General features: G+C 44.2%; 1 protein-coding gene across 2 annotated transcripts in view; it reads left to right on the top strand.

Moving 5' to 3' along the window:
- Positions 1 to 19,803, top strand: part of CRISPLD1 (cysteine rich secretory protein LCCL domain containing 1) — a 131,768-nt gene that overhangs the window by 15,230 nt on the left and 96,735 nt on the right. Inside the window, exon 1 of one of the 2 annotated variants that reach the window (XM_069957456.1) lies at positions 14,828 to 14,906. The exons of the other annotated variant lie outside the window; for it this stretch is intronic. The gene's annotated coding sequence lies outside the window, so the exon portion shown is untranslated. Of the gene's footprint in view, positions 1 to 14,827; positions 14,907 to 19,803 lie in introns of those variants that run through there. 2 annotated transcript variants of the gene reach the window in all.

The following is a 19,803-nucleotide window of genomic DNA, read 5'->3' as shown; positions in this document are numbered from 1 at the left end:
TGTCCACCATAGGCATATACAGGCTTAGTGGTGGACATTGGGGGGCGGGGCATGGTCACATGCTCCTCCATGTCAACCATCTCATAGAAAGAAACACCACAGAGCAGGGCAGCACAGCCTGGAGGAGGGGAGTCTGATTTTAGCTCTATGAGGTACACAGGGAGCTGCTGTCAGTATATACAGTCAGTACACTTACTAATACTATACACTGAACTATTTTACTATAAAGTGGCCAACCCCTTTAAGGATCTGGCAGGTTCTTTTCTCTTTAAGCATCTGAGACCAGGGCCGCCATCAGGGCAGTATTGGCACTACTGTTGTAAGGGGCCCGGACAAGATGAGGACCAAGGGGGGCCCCCTGGAGGCAGCCTGCTCTCCAGCTGTCACCTGTCTGCCTTCTCTGCACACCATAAGCCTGTGCGGCCAGAGGCTGCCTTGCAATGGGCTTGTTCTAAAGTGAAACTAAAATCACAGGGGCCCCGCACAGGCTACACTCTGCAGCAGCAACACAGGAAGTTGGGGCACACTCACTGTGCTGCTTCAGGAGAGGCCCGGGGGCGGCAGGGGCAGGAAGAGGAGGCGGAGTCCTGGCATCCCTATCTCCTATACAGTGCAGGGGGAATGGATGGCCCAGCCAGGAGAGGGTAAGTCCAGACTGAGCAGAGAAGTCAGCAGCAGGGACAGTGACACAGATTACTTACTGTCTGACTAGATCTGCTGCTGGCTCCTGCTGAGCACTGTGCTGATCTGTCTGTGTGTGTGTGACTCTGTGAGGCAGATATAACTAAAGCTGCTGTAAGACTGCCTGATAGTGTGTAGTCTTTACCCCCCCCCCCCCAACACTCCCATACAGAGCCTCTGTAATATATATATATATATATATATATATATATATATATATATATATATGCTGTGACTCTGTCTGATAGTGTGTAGTCTTTACCCCCCCAACACTCCCATACAGAGCCTCTGTAATATATATATATATATATATATATATATATATATATATATATATATATATATATATATATGCTGTTACTCTGCCTGATAGTGTGTAGTCTTTACCCCCCCCAACACTCCCATACAGAGCCTCTGTAATATATATATATATATATACTGTTACTCTGCCTGATAGTGTGTAGTCTTTACCCCCCCCAACACTCCCATACAGAGCCTCTGTAATATATATATATATATATACTGTTACTCTGCCTGATAGTGTGTAGTCTTTACCCCCCCCAACACTCCCATACAGAGCCTCTGTAATATATATATATATATATATATATGCTGTTACTCTGCCTGATAGTGTGTAGTCTTTACCCCCCCCAAACACTCCCATACAGAGCCTCTGTAATATATATATATATATATATATATATATATGCTGTTACTCTGCCTGATAGTGTGTAGTCTTTACCCCCCCCCCCCCAACACTCCCATACAGAGCCTCTGTAATATATATATATATATGCTGTGACTCTGCCTGATAGTGTGTAGTCTTTACCCCCCCCAACACTCCCATACACAGCCTCTGTAATACACATATATGCTGTGCCTCTGCCTGATTGTGTGTAGTCTTTACCCCCCCCCAACACTCCCATACACAGCCTCTGTAATATATATATATATATATATGCTGTGACTCTGCCTGATAGTGTGTAGTCTTTACCCCCCCCCCCAACACTCCCATACACAGCCTCTGTAATATATATATATATATATATATATATATACATACCTCCCAACCGTCCCGTTTTCGGCGGGACAGTCCCGATTTCGGGGTCATGTCCCGCCGTCCCGGAACGGGCCCCAAGTGTCCCGCTTCCCAAAACACAGCTGGCCCTTTAACTACGAGTGCTCCTGGTGAGCGCTGGCAGATGCGGAGCGGTGATTGGCTGGCTCCTGTGACCGGAAGCTGCATTCTGCCTCCGGCCACAAGAGTGCGGGAGATGCAAACTCCCTCTGATGAGTCTGTTCCCGGCCTCAGGAGTGTATCAGCCGGCTGGGGAACTACTCCCTGCTCCCGCCCACCAGAAGACCGTGAAGGAGGGAGAAGAGGAGCACTGCTGCTGCACGGCCCGGTATCAGGGGATGGGGGGTGTTAATGAGGCCGAGCAGGAGGCAGTTTACAGGGAAGGGGTTAAGTTACCTTTGAAGTCAGAACATCCCCCACCTTCCGTGCTGAGCACCCAGAGCACTGTACCTGGCTCAGCAGAGAAGGGGGGAGGGGAGGATGGAAGTGACTTAACCCCTTCCCTGCTGTGCACTGAGGTTAGCTGCTATCATGTCTGTCAGCCAGCTGCTGACGCTACCAGTCACTGCCAGGAGGGAAGGAGTTAAGTGTGATGAATGAGGCTTCTCTGCCTGACCAGCCTGGACCGCAGACAGTGACCTGGAGGGACTGTGGAAGAAGTGCTCATTATCTGTGTGTTGTCTGATGTCCCCTAAAGTCACTATAAGGAAAACCCCTTCTCTAGGGGGAGTAATCAGATGACTTCTAACACTACTACTCCCAGCAGGCTGCTGCATTAGGCTGAGGAGGCAGAGCCAGAACATAACTTTACAAAGTAGCTAAAACTCATTATGGCAGTCCAGAGGGTACAGAGAGATGATAGAGAATCCCTCCTGATAATAGAGAATCCCTCCTGATAATAGAGAATCCCTCCTGATAATAGAGAATCCCTCCTGATAATAGAGAATCCCTCCTGATAATAGAGAATCACTCCTAAAAGAGAGGATATCACCTTTAATACTGTTTCCCCACAATTCTGGTCCATGTATGTAGTTTAATCCATGTCCCTATGTGGTCACCAATAGATGTACAATGTTGCCATGATTGCGCAGCTACTGGTGACCACATATATGTCCATACGCTGTACAAACAACGGCCGTTCCATGTGAACAACTGTTGTTTAACAGTTAACTAACTAACAGCTAACTATGGTCAGAAGTAATGAACGTGTTCAATAACTCCAGCCGTAGGTTGTGTTAAACAACAGCCATTCAAGCTGAACGGTTGTTGTTTGTACAGCATATGAACATAGCCTTAAAGTGTAACGATCATCTTTCGCTGGTGGCAGGATACGCTGTCAAAATGCTGCCACCATGCTACAGTACCTGTGAAGGTCCAACAATACCATCAATTGCACTGTATGCAACGACACTACCGGAAGTATTCCATCTCCGCTGCGCGCATATACAGGATATCCTGCCACCAGAGAAAGACGATCAGTACACTTTAAGTTTCACAAAGATTTGAAAAATAGGCCTTGGTACTTATGGCCAAAAGTGGGGAGTTAACAGTTAGAGAAGCACTACAGGAATTTTTTTTCTTGCTTATATAATGCAACTTGGCAATTACTAGAGGTACTTTAGTTATCATGCTATGCAGTTAGTCTACAGTAGCGGCATTAAAGCGACTGTACCACCAGGTCCAGGCTGAAGCACTGGAGGCGGCCAACCCAACCCCAGTGGGAGGAAACCCTAGCCCCTCTATGATAGGGTTCCATTGATTCTAATGCAGTCACGTCATGGAGGGGCTGGAGTTTCTTCCCACTAGGGTACTATTACACCAACAGATCTGATGACAGATTATCTGCCAAAGATTTGAAGCCAAAGCCAGAAACAGACAATAAACAGAGATCAGGTCATAAAAGAAAGACTGGATTTCTCCTCTTTTCAAATCCACTCATGGGTTTGGCTTCAAATCTTTGGCAGATAATCTGTCATCAGATCTGTTGGTGTAATAGTACCCTAAGGGTGGGTCGGCCCGCCTCCAGCGCTTCAGCCTGGGCCTGGTGGTACAGTCACTTTAAGTCATTGTATGGTGGCATTATTTAGTCATATATGTTGGTGATATTTAGATCTTTTGCTAATAGCGATAATTGGCGTGTTCAAATGGGCCTTCACAATGGGTGTATTGAGATCTAGGGCAGCCCAAGCTGTAAATACAGCCCTGGTGATCAGCAGTGTATTATATACTTATCTTCCTCCTGAGTGAGTATATATCTCTCCATGCTATGTAGGCAGCAGTGTATTATATACTTATTATCCTTCTGTATGAGTGTGTATATATCTCTCCATTCTGTGTAGATATACAGCAGTGTATTATATACTTATCTTCCTCCTGAGTGTGTATATATCTCTCCATTAAGTGTAGGGATGTAATCCACAATATGTTATATTCTAAGTTTTATCACTTATTGCCAGCTAAAGTCTTCAGAAATTAAAAAGATTTTTTTTTGCAGAGGAAATGAGCCAAAGCCAAGAGTTAGCTCAGAAGGAAAAGAGATATAAGTTAAAGTGCTATACTTACCATCCTGGTCAAACCATTTATTTCTGCAAGAAAACCAATGTGGCACTACAGTGGAAGACGTGATATGGGACGGTAGGGGCGTGTCTTGGGGATTGGGGGCGTGTCTTGGGGTTAGGGGCGTGTCTTGGGGGATAGGGTGTGTCTTTGGGTGGGGTTAGGGGCGTGTCCATGTCCCTCTTTCCTCTCAGCCAAAGTTGGGAGGTATGTATATATGCTGTGACTCTGCCTGATAGTGTGTAGTCTTTACCCCCCCCCCAACACTCCCATACACAGCCTCTGTAATATATATATATGCTGTGACTCTGCCTGATAGTGTGTAGTCTTTACCCCCCCCCCAACACTCCCATACAGAGCTTCTGTAATACATATATATGCTGTGACTCTGCCTGATTGTGTGTAGTCTGTACACCCCCCCAACACTCCCATACACAGCCTCTGTAATACATATATATGCTGTGACTCTGCCTGATAGTGTGTAGTCTGTACACCCCCCCAACACTCCCATACACAGCCTCTGTAATACACATATATGCTGTGCCTCTGCCTGATTGTGTGTAGTCTTCACCCCCCACGCACATACATACTCCCATACACAGCCTCTGTAATACATATATATGCTGTGACTCTGCCTGATAGTGTGTAGTCTGTACACCCCCCCAACACTCCCATACACAGCCTCTGTAATACACATATATGCTGTGCCTCTGCCTGATTGTGTGTAGTCTTCACCCCCCACGCACATACATACTCCCATACACAGCCTCTGTAATACATATATATGCTGTGAGTTAGCAGTGGATTTCATGCTGCAGATTTGTATGCACGAAATCCAATGCAGATGTGCTACCCATTGACTGCAGTGCAAATCCACCAGTAACTTGCTGCAACAAAGTTGTGGGTTTGGTCTTAGATGGAGTATAAGAAGTTTAAGGGAACCAATCAGCATGATTGTGCTGATATGGTTCCCAGAATCATAGTACAGAGCTGCTGTGCAGCTTGCAGCACGTACCAGATGCGGCTGCAGCAGTAGCTTTATTAAATGGTAAAAGCAGTTTTATTCTGCCGTGTGAGGCATGGATAGGGACAGCAACTAGTCATCTGAGTGGGGAGTCACCATTGACTAGTCACCACCTTCTGCCTGTTGGCACAGAGTGCGAGGATAATTGACAGGTAAAGAGGCTTATTAGAGGCCCCATACCGCACTGAGTGCCGACAGGCAGGTAGTGGTGACTAGTCACTCAGATAACTAGTCGTTGCCCCTATCCCTGGTTCGCACAGCAGAAAAAAACTGCTTTTACCATTTTATAAAGCTACTGCTGCAGCCGCATCTGATACGTACCACAACGTGCACTAGTTCTGTACTATCATTCTGGGAACCAGTCAGCACAATTGTGCTGATTAAAGTGTACCTGTCGTTTGTAAAAATGTTTAACATGTCATAGAGACACCATAGAGACATGTCAAAAGTTTTGAACGGTCCGGGTATGAGTGTTCACACCTGTACCGATCATGAGAACGAGTGGGGAGAAGATGCGCTGCAGCATGACCCCTCCCCGCTCTGTGTAAGAAAAATAGTTAGGTTCCTTTGGTGCAAAAGTCCAGGAGACACACTCACAGTGCCAGGAACGGCGCATGCTTCAATAAATATCAAGGGTGGACTTAGTCCAATTTTTTTTTATTTTGGCCCACTGTGTATTTGAGGTTGATACCCCTGGTCTTAAGGCTAGTGGGCACAGCTAAAAGTCCATTATGTAGACCAACAGGCCATCTGTGAGGCAACATATTCTCACATACAAAGATAAAGTGCATGCAATGAAGGATGACTGGAGCAGTCATTTTCTATAGGCGTCAGACTCATCTCTGGTGAGTGCGCGCACGGCTTCTGACGGGGATCTTATGGGGCAGGACCGGGTCTGGGACAGGGACTTCGAGGAAGGGGTAAGTATAAGGGGATCCACCAGGGGGTCGGGCGGGCATCCCCCTGGCAGCCGGGGTGACAGGTGTCCTTTAACTAATAATCTATGCAGTGCAAGATAACAGCTGGTGGGGGGCCCGGTCACTTTGGCTGTACGGAGCCCCAAATTTCCTGGTGGCGGCCCTGTCTGAGACAGTTACCAAATTGTGACGGCTATATGATTATATAACTGGGTCAGTATATCTATAAAATAGTATGTTTTGATATGTCTTCTGCTTTGCCACAATTTCTAAAATAAACACACTTTGATCAGCACTTTGACCTTAAAGGGGTATTCCCACCAAAATTATTTTTGCATTAATACGCTGCCCACCCGTAGCTTTCCATCTTTCCAATACAAAGTCATTACAGATTCTACACAGTTTTGCTGTTATCCAGCTGCATTCACCCCCAGGGATTGCATAGAATCATCAGACCTCAGTCCACTCCGACACGCTCCCTGCTCCTGGCCCCCACCCTCCGAGACGGCATCACGTGTCCTCAGTCCCAGCACAGTGAAGTGACCGAGAACACTGATGGGGTGGCTGCTGTTACAGAGGGAGACTGTGATCAGCGCAGCTGTGACTGCATCCCTCTCTAACAGCAGCCACCTGGTCACAGCAGCACACAGCCCCCTGGCCCACAACCAACTGCCCCCCATCACCCGTGGCATCCCTCACTCACCGGAGGCATAGCCGCTGCACTCACCCGCGGCACCCCCCACCCCGCGCAAGCTCCGCCCCCTGCGATCGCCGGCGGCAAGCTCCGCCCCCCAGCGCCAGTGGCAAGCTCCGCCCCCTGCGATAGCCAGCGGCAAGCTCCTCCCCCCGCAATCGCCCGCGGCAAGCTCCGCCCCCTATCGCCCGCAGCAAGCTCCGCCCCCCCAATCGTCCGCGGCTCTGCTACACCGTCGCCCCAACTCAGCTCTGCTACACCGTCATCCCCAACTCAGCTCTGCTACAACGTCACTTCCAACTCAGCTCTGCTACAACGTCTCTTCCAATTCAGCTTTGCTACACCGACACCGCCATCTCAGCTCTGCTACACCGTCATCATCTCCTTCATTGTCTCAGCTCTGCTACTTCACCATCATCAGGCATAAGCATTGCATGATGGGAAATGTAGTTTCCTATTTTGGATAAAGATTGGCTTTTAGAAAAAATTGTAACTCAGGAACGGCAGCAGCTAGAAAGATGGGAGATGGCTCAAAATACTCAGGGGGACTTGGTGAGTAAGACCAGCTAGGTTTGGGAGCATTTCATTTTTTTAGCTCTTGGGGGGAATACCCCTTTAATGGTAATAGTCATGAAGGAGGAGAGGTGTTTGCCTCTATTCAGTTCTTCTCACTTTCTCGCAGGCTTGATTGACACCCCTGAATGCTAAAGTTCCCAGCACTCAGTGACCACATTCAAGTCTGGTAGGGTACATTGTGCTGGCCACATGACTAGTAGAGGCCGCCACTCCTCCTTATTGACTATTACCTGTAATTTGCATATAGTGCAAACCGTTTTGTTTATGACACAGAAACCATACAATTTTCGATTTTAATGGAAGCTTTAGGACAAGTTCCCCCACGGTAACTGCGGCAGCTCTTTACACGGGGGGAGCTTTCGCTCATGTGCGCTTAGACACACAACTATTTCATATTTTTTAATTATACATTTTTAAACTTATGTTTGTTTTCAGGTTTTAGTCCTAAGAAATTCCTTTAAAGGGGTTATCCCATGAACAACATAATGGGTTGTCTTTTCCAGCAATGAGTGAGATGGAAAGAGAACAACCTAGCTGTGCGCTTCTTCCACCTCATTCTGGCAATCAGTGGGGTCTAAACACACTGATACTTGACTGGTTAAAACTTTTGATATGTGTTGTTGGCTATGTTCACACAACGTTTTCTCTGCTCTGTTTAAAATGAGTCTAAAGTAACGGATGTCATTTAGCAGCCTGGCCTTCCCTTAGTGCAGTGACTGGTGTTGGTACATTATTCTAGTTTGGGTTACTGACTGGCCTTTGGATGCGGCTTAATTGAAAAGTCCATTGAATTTAATAGTAAAAATGGAGAAAGAACAGTGACACAATTAGTTGTGTGTGAACAACTAATAAAAAATCCGCTGTTTGCAAAAGACGTCCGAAAATAATGATCATGTTCATTATTTTGATGTCTGCAGTAAAAACGTCCGTTATTCAATACATTGTGTGTATTGGACGTCTGTCTTCCCATTAACTTCAATACATTGACATTGCAGTCAGTTAAATAGTGGCAATCACTGATGTTTTTTTAAATATCAAAATCGACCACCTTTTCTCTATTTTTGACATTGTGTGAACATAGCCTTTGACTTATCAAAAGATTTTTTTTAGTGATAGGGACACTTAAAGAATTTCTTTGAATTTATGCAAAACCTACATCTTCTCCAAACAAAAGGTCACTAATCTATGGAATAACTAAGGCAGGATGAATTCGCAGGTTAGGAGGGTAGGATGAATGTGTATTAAATGATTGTCTATGCTTTAAAAACACAAAAAAATATACACAAGTGGATTCTTAAGCTTAGCTTAGGGTAAATGAGGCCATTATGAAATGCCTTACATATAGCTTATTACATATTACCTATTCCACCCAGTTTCTCTCATTCCTCTCATCTATCCAGTTACCTCACCCTCGTGTGACTCGATTACATTACACATTCAAAGAAAAAGTATTTTCTGACATAATGGATGATTCAACATCCCGCAAGCTTTTTGGGTAACACCTTGCAAAGGAATTTTTCCCCTTTTAAAAACAGGGTTACTTTTGAGGGAAACTAGGTATTTTCTTTTTCCAAAGTATTCATTTTATCCATTTCTAACGTCTACTGTACATAAACAATATCAGGTTATATGGGATAAGCGTATTGAATGTCTACATAGCATTTGTTTTTTCTGTTTGTGGTTTACCAATCATGCTTTTTACACATGACGTCAATTGGTTAGCCAGAGAAATGTTTCACACACCTAATTAAAAAAGTAACCTACTGAAAAAACTAATAAAAGAATAATATTATGTAAGTAAAAAAAAAATACATAAAAAGTTAGATTTTAACCTACACAATGATGTCTGTATATTGGTTTAATAATAATACACTAATATTTGTTTTTATTTTAAATATCTTTAAATGTATATTTTTCCAAAAAATATTGTTAGAATAGATTTGCTATTTAATTATACTTTTATTGTGTGTGGATCCAGAAAAAAGTATTTGTAAATTCACTTAAAAATTTTTTTTAAAGTGTTATTTTGGAATGAATGGAACCAAGATTCTACTAAATCCATCCTACCCACCCAACTTTCGATAATATAACAAAAACCCTGTTGTATATTGTGATGGTCCTTTTTCTGATTTATTTTGTAATGCAGTAGATTTTCCTTGTTGCTATATAGAGGACATGTTAGCTATCCGGACTCTGCTTAAAGAATACTTATATTCCCAATGAAATTACAGTTCTGGAGGATCTTTTATAAAACATTTCTATGCCTGTTGTGCCACAATTTTGGCTGAAAATGTACTAGAATTTATACAAAGAGCACAAAATATAACATTAAGATGTGCATTATCTATGCCTGAAGTACACCAACTAATAGTTTATGCAAAGTGGACAATATAAACGCAAAGGGTTTTTTGGCTTAAAATATGCTGATGAGCTATCTACAGGATATCATCAGTCACCAATTGGTAAGGTGCCGACATTTAAAACCTAGGTGTTCGGCGCCAAAACAACACAGTGAAGCAGTTTGTCTCTGTTCACTATGTAGCATTGGCCACTTAAAACTGCAGCTCAGCTCTTACTCATTGAATGAGACCTGAGTTTAAGCTATAATTCACCACCGCTACACAATGAACAGAGACAAACTCCCGTCGATGCGTAATGAGGGTGCCAAAAAGCTGATCGACCCAGGTGCTGGGTGTCAGTAACTGATGAGCTATTTTGGATCACTGGTTCATTAGTCCATGTTGCCCAGAAAACCCCTTTAAACTAGTCAGTGTACAGACTTCTGTGATCTGTGATAAATCACATTTAGGCCATGTTCACATTACATATGAGACCGTCCGGTCTTTAAAAAGATCATCCCAGCCGGCCGGCCGGATGATCTTTATGGGCGTAGAGTTCTGATGCACGCCCGCATCAGAACTTCCCACTGCACGGTATGAAGCAAGCAGCCGGAGCCGTTCGCTTTATAGTGTGCACTGACATGGTTTTCTACGGCTGCTATTCAATGATTAGCGGCCTCAGAAAACTGACCTGTCAGTTCTTTGCGGCGCTGCTTGGGATCTCGGCCGGAGCGGATACTATGTGTATATGCTCTGGACGGGATCGCATAGAAAAACATGCAGAGTGTCTTGGTGTACAAAGTACGGCCGTTGTTGCCGATTGCAACAACGGCCGTACTTTTACGCTGTGTGAATATAGCCTTATAATGTTTGTTTAAATGGCCACTGTCATTATGAGCTTTCAATGTCTAAATCAACAGAAGATGTGATATAAAGCAGGTTTTCAATTTACATTCATTTTTTTTTTTTTATCATGCTTTAAAACTAAGCTATACTTACCAGAAATCCAGGTCCAGTGTCCTGAAGGCAGATATTTAGTCTTGTGTTGGTTTAAAAAAAGAGACTAAAAGTAGGAAGTCCCAGTCATCTGCATGCTCAAAGAGAAGACAGTTATGTGATCGATGGACACATTGAGCTGTGACTCTCTGTACTACATTGTAGCTAGGACTTGCTGCCTTCAGGTTTTTTTTTTCAACCATCACAAGAGTTAAAAAGCTGCATTCAGGAGACTGGGATTTCAAGTACAATGGTACCTCGGTTTAACAGTAACTTAAATTGAGAGGGCTTTGCAAGAAGAGCTCACAGTTTTTCAAAATTGTAACTTGGTTTAAGAGCATTGCTTTGGTTTTAGAGCTCCCTGTACTGGATGGGACGGGAAGTGGGGGAGGGGCATGGTCTACATAGTGTGGTCTATAGCACTGTATTGTGACCCAGGAAGACTCACCTTCCAAATCATAGCAGATCCGCTTCAGGCTGGGGCTTACATCAGGGGACAGGACTGTGGAGGTAATCTCCCCAGAGCTGTAACCCCTCTCTTCCCAGACAGAAAGTGCTGCATGTTTGTGCCCACATCTGCTCTGCTCATTCCTGCAGTCCATGCTCCCTGCAGTCTCTGTCAGCCCTTGTGTTTCCCATCCTCTCCATTCCTGCTATAATGTGTCTGCACTCACACTCAGCCATTAACACTGCTGCTATAATGTGCCTGCACTAATACTCAGCTATACAGACTGCTACTGTAGTGTGCCTACACTCACACTCAGCTATATGCACTGCTACTATAATGTGCCTGCACTTACACTCAGCCATTCACACTGCTGTATAGAAAGGTTTCTGTCACTTTCCTCCTGCACAGCTCTGTGATTCTCACTTCCTGATTGGTCCATGCTGAACACACACCCCTTCCCCATTGCTGTTATGTGACCACACAGACCTCTGACAGCAGCCCTGCTTCCCTATTCTATCCTGTTGTACTACGCTACTGCATTATAGGGATCTGCAGTTCCATCCTGTATCTAAAAACTGCTGCTGTTCTTTCAGGTTTATGCACTTACTATACTCCACATGCTGATTGCTATACTCTACAGTGACCTATAATATGACATATTCAGCTGTTTCTAAATGTTTGTTTCATTTGTCTTACATGTTATTCAGAATAAAAAAATCATTATTTTTGGGGTGTGGAACCAATTGTCCGCATTTCAGTAATTTCTTATGGGAAAATTTGCTTTGGTTTCAGTGATTTGGATTACAAGCAAGCACGGTCTTGGAATGAATTATGCTCGTAATCCAAGGCTGTAAGTATAGCTTTGTTTTAAAGCATGATAACTAGAGACGAAAGAACTGAACTTCCCGGACTTCTGGGAATGCTGCATGCTTATAAAACTATAAGCATGCAGCGTTCCCAAAAGTTCGGGGCTCTTCTAGGAATGCTGCACGCTCATAGCTTGACAACCTCTTTGGATGCAAGTCACTTGAGCTTCAATTCCCCTGGTAAAATGGCGGTGTACGGCGTCAATCTGGCTCCTCATAACAGCCGGAACCAAACTTACTCCCTGTAGCTGGGTAGGGGTGGAAAGGGACATGTTGGCATGTTTTCCTCCTCCACAGGCCACCCCATAAGGACTCATGGATGCCAGTGCTCCTCATCCTCGTCAGGCCACCCCATAAGGATTTGTAGACAGCCGGATTCCCAGTAAGCACCTCATTTACGACCACTTGCACCACACTGCCAACCTGCCGCCATACTTTCCTCTACTGTGGTTTTACTTTGTAAACACAGAGGAGAAGATGCAGCTTTTTAGCAGACTTTCCTAGTGCTGTTTTTTTTTTTTTTGGGGGGGGGGGGGGGGGGGAGTGGTATGCCACAAATAGCAGATTCACCCATAGAAAGCAATGTGACATTAAAAATAATTTTTTCGCAGTGAAAGAACGCACATTTTGTATGAGAGGTTCACAGCAAAACACCGCCAACAGTCCCACTATTTTAGCTGCCATAGTTTTACTGTTTTAGGCTCACACTAAATAATGTGGGTTCACACTAAATAATGGCCGTTATTTGCGCAAACACGGCTGTTGTTATGAAATACAGCCGTGTTTTTTAGGTAGTGTGAACATAGCCTTAGTGTTGTGCATTTAAGGTTTTACGCCAAACTTGACGAAATGAACTTTTAAAAATTTGGCTCATCTCTGTAAACTAACATAAATAATTATTAATGTAAATTGCAAAGATGGTTTATTTCACATCCACTGTCTAGGCTAGTGATTGGCTGCAGTGTGCTATCTAGAGAAAAAGGAGCATGTGTCATACAGGAATGTAAATACAAGCAGCCGGGAAGACTCAGCAAGCAAAAGACAGGGCTGGGGGAGCGTAATTTGGACATTTTGCACAACCATTTTTATAGTCCAAAATATGCACAGAATTACCCTGTAGTCTTTACATCTCACATTTTACATAAAAGAAACCCATCTCTGCAGTTAGTGAGGTGTCTGATGACAAGATTGTTGACTGTATCCAATGAAGACCCACAGTACTGTAAAGGCATTTCAGTAATGTAACCACAAGCTGTTTCTCAAAATCACTCATGTAATGTATACATTATATACTTACATATGAGCTGTGTAACATACATTATAACTCTATGGAAGGGGGAGGGTGGTCTCGGGGACAAAATTTCTTTTCTATATTTCGCTGAAGGTACATTAAAAATAAAATAAAAGTCATACTTACCTACTCTGATACCCTGTAGTGTCTGCTCTGATAACCCCTGGTACCTGCTTGTCAAATTTTCTTGCTCAAATGGCTAAGAAAACAGTACTTCAGTTCTTTGAGGGACAATACTTCACAGGAACCAGGAAACAGAAGTGAATAGCAGGCACTGGAACAGCAGCTGTGTGTGTATTTGTGTGGGTGGGTATGGCAATACGCCAAGTAAAATAAATTCTGTCCATGGACAACCTCTATAACTTTTCACTTATATGCTCCTCGTCTTATATTCAGGCAAAAAACAAGTGCAACAGCTACCCACAGGTGCAAGTGCTTACTGTATATACTCCCCCGGTGTATACACAATAAAAACATGCTCTATAAATATAGAAAAATTATGATCTTAGCAAACTATTTGATCAAACAGAGTGTACCATGTCGCCACGTTAAGGTGTCCTCAGAAACATGGTCCTACTCTAGCATTCTCACAGTAGCAATGGCCTCTCCTGGACTAACATAAGCCTACAACGGGGCAGAGGATACCTTAAATGGGTACTTCAGCAAAAAGCTTTTTCCCAGTAATTGAAACACACTACAAAATTATATAACTTTGTAATACGCTTGTATCACCTATCTGCCCCTCTTTCCCCCTCAATCCCCCACCAGGAAGGGAAGTAAACTCATTCTTACCTAATGACTGTTGACCCCAGACTGCTCTGTGGCAGCCATTTTGTGACAATGACATCATCAAGAGGGAGGTGGGACTAAGCCCTGTTAAGCCAGCCTCCCTTTGTCAGGTGACTTAGGTTACTTAGCTCTGATTAGCTGAACAAGCTGTAAGCCATCTAACAGTTTTACAGAGTCAGTTAGACATCACATGAGACAAAGTGCATCATGGGAAAGCCCAAACCAGGAAGTAAAGAAAAAATGAAGCCATGGCCGGCGTTAGGGGGGGGGGGGGGGGGGGCAAACAGGGCACTTGACTAGGGCCCCCATCCCCCGGGGGCCCCCTACGGCAATTACATAATGTGTCAGGGGCAGGAGCACAGTGGGAGGGTCCTGCAGCGTCTGTGAATGATCCCTGGCTACAGCTATCAGGGGTCACACAGAGGCTACAGGACGCTCTGCTCCGGTGTGGTGCTCCCCTCTCCCCCTCCCTCCAGCTTCACTACACCATGTGACCTCCCCTGTGTCACATGGTGTAATATTACAGCAGTCGGGACATGGAGGAGAGGGCTGCAGGCCGCGGTGTGAGGATCCCAGCCTGCTGCTGCTGCATGGACATGTGTGGATGCACCACTACTCCCAGCATGCTTCTAGAGGTAGTAAGTATACTGTGTATGTAGTGTGAAATGTGTATGGATGTAGGTGTATGAGGGATGTGTGTGTATCAGTAGTGGATTATAATAGGGGCGTTCCGTGCGGCAGCCCAGGGCCCTGAGCTCCTGGGGGGTCCATGACCACCCAAAAAGACTTATACTTTCAGTGGTGTACTGTCTCCTGGCTACACTTCCGCCATGATTTGCAAAAAAATCACAGTTTTTTAATGGCAATTTTGCACAAATCAGGACATTATGACATTATCTATACTGTACTATGAACGCCAGGATAGTGCTGCCATAGTTACAGTGGGTTGGGGGGCCCAGGCGCCCCTGGTGTATATGTATATATATATATATATATATATATGAGCACTGCTGACTCCACTGTCCAGCAGAAGTGTAGAAGTGAATGTACTGTGTATAGGAGCTGCAGCCATTCTCTGGCCTCATCAGTCCTATGTAATTGCTGCAGGAGATCACTGAGGCCGGTGATTGGCTGCAGCTCCTATGTATAGTGTATGATGATGTCACTAAGGTAATACCGTGTATTTTATTGAGAAAAAAATAAGGTGATATTCAATCCTTAGGTGGTGGTCACTCTATGGGGGTAATATTAGTCTGTATATAGAGTCATTAATGCCATAAAGTTACCACCACATAATGATACTATATACACTATACAGACCAATATTACTGCCATAGACTGACCTCATATTGGTCAGTATATAGTGCATATATAGAGTCATTATGTGGTGGTCACTCTATGGCGGTAATATTGGTCTGTATATAGAGTCATTATGTGGTGGTCACTCTATGGCAGTAATTTTGGTCTGTATATAGTGTGTATATAGAGTCATTATTTGACGGTCAGTCTATGGCAGTAATATTGGTCTGTATATAGAGTGTATAGTGCCATTATGTGGCGGTTATGGTGTGGTGCTATTATTGGTCTGTATATAGTGTCATTATGCGGTGGTCACTCTATGGTGCTAATATTGGTCTGTATATAGTGTGTATATAGTCATTATGTGGCGGTCACTGTATGGGGGTAATATTAGTCTGTATATAGAGTCATTAATGCCATAGAGTTACCACCACATAATGACTCTATATACACACTATACAGACCAATATTACCGCTATAGAGTGACCACCACATAATGACTCTATATACAGACCAATATTACCGCTATAGAGTGACCACCACATAATGACTCTATATACAGACTAATATTACTGCCATACAGTGACCACCACATAATGACTCTATATACACACTGTACAGACCAATATTACTGCCATAGACTGACCACCACATAATATTGGTCAGCATGTAGTGCATATATAGAGTCATTATGTGGTGGTCACTCTATGGCGGTAATATTGGTCTGTATATAGAGTGTATAGTGTCATTATGTGGCGGTTATGGTGTGGTGCTAATATTGGTCTGTATATAGTGTATATAGTGTCATTATGCGGTGGAAGAAAACACATAGTGTGTTTTCTTCAATAACAGTATGGAGGTAATATTTGGCCCTGATATAGTTTTTTAAACATTTTTTTAAAACAAAGCATATGAATAGTTTTTGTGTTTACAACACTAGCTGCAGTCCTGGCATGTATAGTAGCTGCAGTCCTGGCATGTATCGACAGTCCCGGCATGTACAGTAGCGGCAGTTCCGACATGTACATTAGCTGCAGTCCCGGCATGTACAGTAGCGGCAGTCCTGGCATGTACAGTAGCGGCAGTCCCGGCATGTAGCGGCAGTCCTGGCATGTATCGGCAGTCCCGGCATGTACAGTAGCGGCAGTCCCGACATGTACAGTAGCTGCAGTCCTGGCATGTACAGTAGCGGCAGTCCCGGCATGTACAGTAGCGGCAGTCCCGGCATGTACAGTAGCGGCAGTCCTGGCATGTACAGTAGCGGCAGTCCCGGCATGTAGCGACAGTCCTGGCATGTAGCGGCAGTCCTGCCCTGTAGCGGCAGTCCTGGCATGTAACCTTCTGAACTAACTCAATGTGAGTAAGGGCCTAATACACGGAGCGAAAATTGTCCAAATCCGGACGATATCGCTCTGTGTAATAAAGACTACAGTCATCAACTGATCATTGTCTTTTGGCAAGTGTAAAAATCATTGGCTGCTGATTGTGCGTATAACATAATAAAGCTGTTACTTACCTTATCACGTCCCCCGGTGTCCTCAGGCTTTGTCTGTTTGTTACGGCCAGTGATTGTCTGAGCGGCCGATCACTTCAGAGAGGGGACCAGAAGTGAGAGCTGCAGCTGCGGTGACTGGGGGATCCCACAGACACGGCCGGAGGACACCGGGAAACGTGGTCAGGTAGTATATATCTTTATTGTTCACTATATACAGCAAGGGCTGCACAGACATCACTAATGATATATATATATATATATATATATATATATATATATATATACAGCCTTTGCTGCACGATAATTGAGCCATGTAGTAGGCTCTGTAAGCGAGCTCCATTCTACTAGATTGGCGCTCACTTCTCCGGAATATCAGGCCGTGTAACACGGCCCTTAAAGTGGCCGTACACTTCCAATAACTGCTGGCTGAACAGTCCTTCAGAAGACAATTATCTCTCCCATCTGGCCCCATCCTCCCCATACACAGGAATGTTCTGCACAGATGAGTGTTCCTGTGTTCTCTATAAGAGGGATAAGCTCTAGCCAGACAGATCTGATGGCGGCTTATCTCTCTGAGAACAAAGAGGTTGGATGTTGATTTTCCATCACGCCCGACCCCTTATGTCCACTGATGTCATCTGTCAGACTGTCCACAGAGCCCCATACACCTTACACTGATGGCCGAACCCACCACGAGCAGCAGGTACCACCAACAAAAGTGTAAAATGTATGGGGACCTTAAATTATTGCTACAATATTTCAGCATATGGGGCCCCACCTTTAACTTTGCCCAGGGACACATTTAGTCTAAAACTGGCCCTGAATGAAGCCAGCAACTGGAGCATCAGAGACCTGCAAACAGTGGAAAATTCACACGGAGACAGACTCAGAAGGGACGTTATATGTAAAATCTATGTTTATGTTGATTGTTTTTTTTTTTATTTATCACCGCCGGAATACCCCTTTAACATGGTGACATGGTACACTCTGATAAAATGGTTTGCTGAGATCCTCATCTTTTAAAAACTATAGAGCAGGTTTTTATTGTGTGTACACTGGGGGGGGGGGGGTATGTACAGTAAGCACTTGAACCTGTAGGTTGCTTTTGCACTTTCTGTTTTTTTTTTTTCTATACTTAAGCCACATGCAGCGTGCAACCTACAGTGTGAATAGAGGCATAGGGGTGCTGCCAATTTTTGCTTCTTTTTCCTCATCTTATATTCACAGTAACAGAGCCCCCCCATCCAACCCTCTTAGTTAATAGAGAACTTACAGTAGATGATATTTACTTTTTTAATACTCTGCTGTTATAAAATCCTAATTATTGACATTGTTTTTTTTCCCTGCTAAATATGAAATTTTGCGCCTGCATTTAAAGCAACTCTGTACACACAATCCGACCCCCCCCCCCCCCAAACCGCTGGTACCTTCGGATTGCTGCTTTTAATCCAAGATCTGTCCTTTAGTCCGTTCGGCAGGTGATGCAGTTATTGTCTTGCAGCCCAATGCCCAACCGGAGTGGCCTAGATTGTGTATGCATTAGGCTGGCACACCCTCTCTGTCCCTCCTCCCTACCCTCCTCATCATTAGGAATGCTCCAGGCAGATTGTCTCCTATTCCCCACCTGTGTTAGCCCGGCACAAGGGCTGGATCGTTAAGGCACCTGTGCAATGTTCAGCATGGAAAAAATGTTCCAGTGGCATTCCTAATGATGAAGAGGGTGGGGAGGAGGGACGGAGGGGTGGTGCAAAGTTAGGGCAAAGAGATTCTAAGCCACGGCCGTTGGGCACGGGGCTGCAAGTTTTAAAGCAGTTTCTAGGACAATAACTGCATCACCTGCCGAACGGACCCCAGGACAGATCTTGGATTAAAAGCAGCTATATGAAGGTACAAGTGGTTTGGGGGGGTCAGATTGTGGGTAGTGTCACTTTAAAATATATTTCTGTATCTCTTTATGACCTCTTTTCAAAAGAGTCATCACGAGCCCGTACTTCCGGGCATGCAGAGTAGTGGCATCGGCTCCCATGATCTTCCCTCCGCTCTGTCAATACAAAGTGATCATGCTCTATCCAGCGTGAGATTGCTGTGTATTAACAAGTGTCTCTATTCTAAAAGTTTGTGTCCCTCATTTATAAAGATACAGACTGCATCACCAAGATGGATTAGGAGTATTAAATACAGACTACAAGAGCAGTCTGTAAAAGCACTAAAGGACACATAAACCTTCATAATAGGGACACATGAAATAAACTGATATGGTTACATTTTCCTCTAACTGTAAATAGAGGATGAATATCTTATATAGTTTTCTAAGCACCTTACACCAGGCAGAGAAATGTTTTCCTTAATCTATGTACAACTGCTAGGTGGCAGTATACACATACACCACCTCTGCAGTACGCAGTCCGTACAATGTGCCTACAGTGGATGGTAATTTTCATGGAATCCAAAGCTCATATAAGTTTGTCCTGACAGTTTGTGTGAAACTAAGAAGTGACATTACATTTTCTAAATTACAAATCAATGAAGGTAAAATTAAAATCTTTTTATATGCTGGCATAGGTGGGAGAGAATCATATTACATAGTTATTGAAAAAAAATATAAATATATGTATCAGACTATCAGTATGTAAAAAGAGTTCCTTGGCACTACTGCAGCTGCTAGTGTCCAATAAAATCAAATAGCCCCAATGTCCAGGCTACGGATGGTGCTCAACTTAGTGCAACAGCCCCGCACATCGAACCAACAGGGGT

The sequence above is a fragment of the Dendropsophus ebraccatus genome, chromosome 2 (genome assembly GCF_027789765.1).
Source record: "Dendropsophus ebraccatus isolate aDenEbr1 chromosome 2, aDenEbr1.pat, whole genome shotgun sequence".
NCBI classification, from domain to species: Eukaryota; Metazoa; Chordata; class Amphibia; order Anura; family Hylidae; genus Dendropsophus; species Dendropsophus ebraccatus.
Note: the sequence above shows the minus strand (reverse complement) of the source record. Positions and strands in the feature narration are given on the sequence as shown.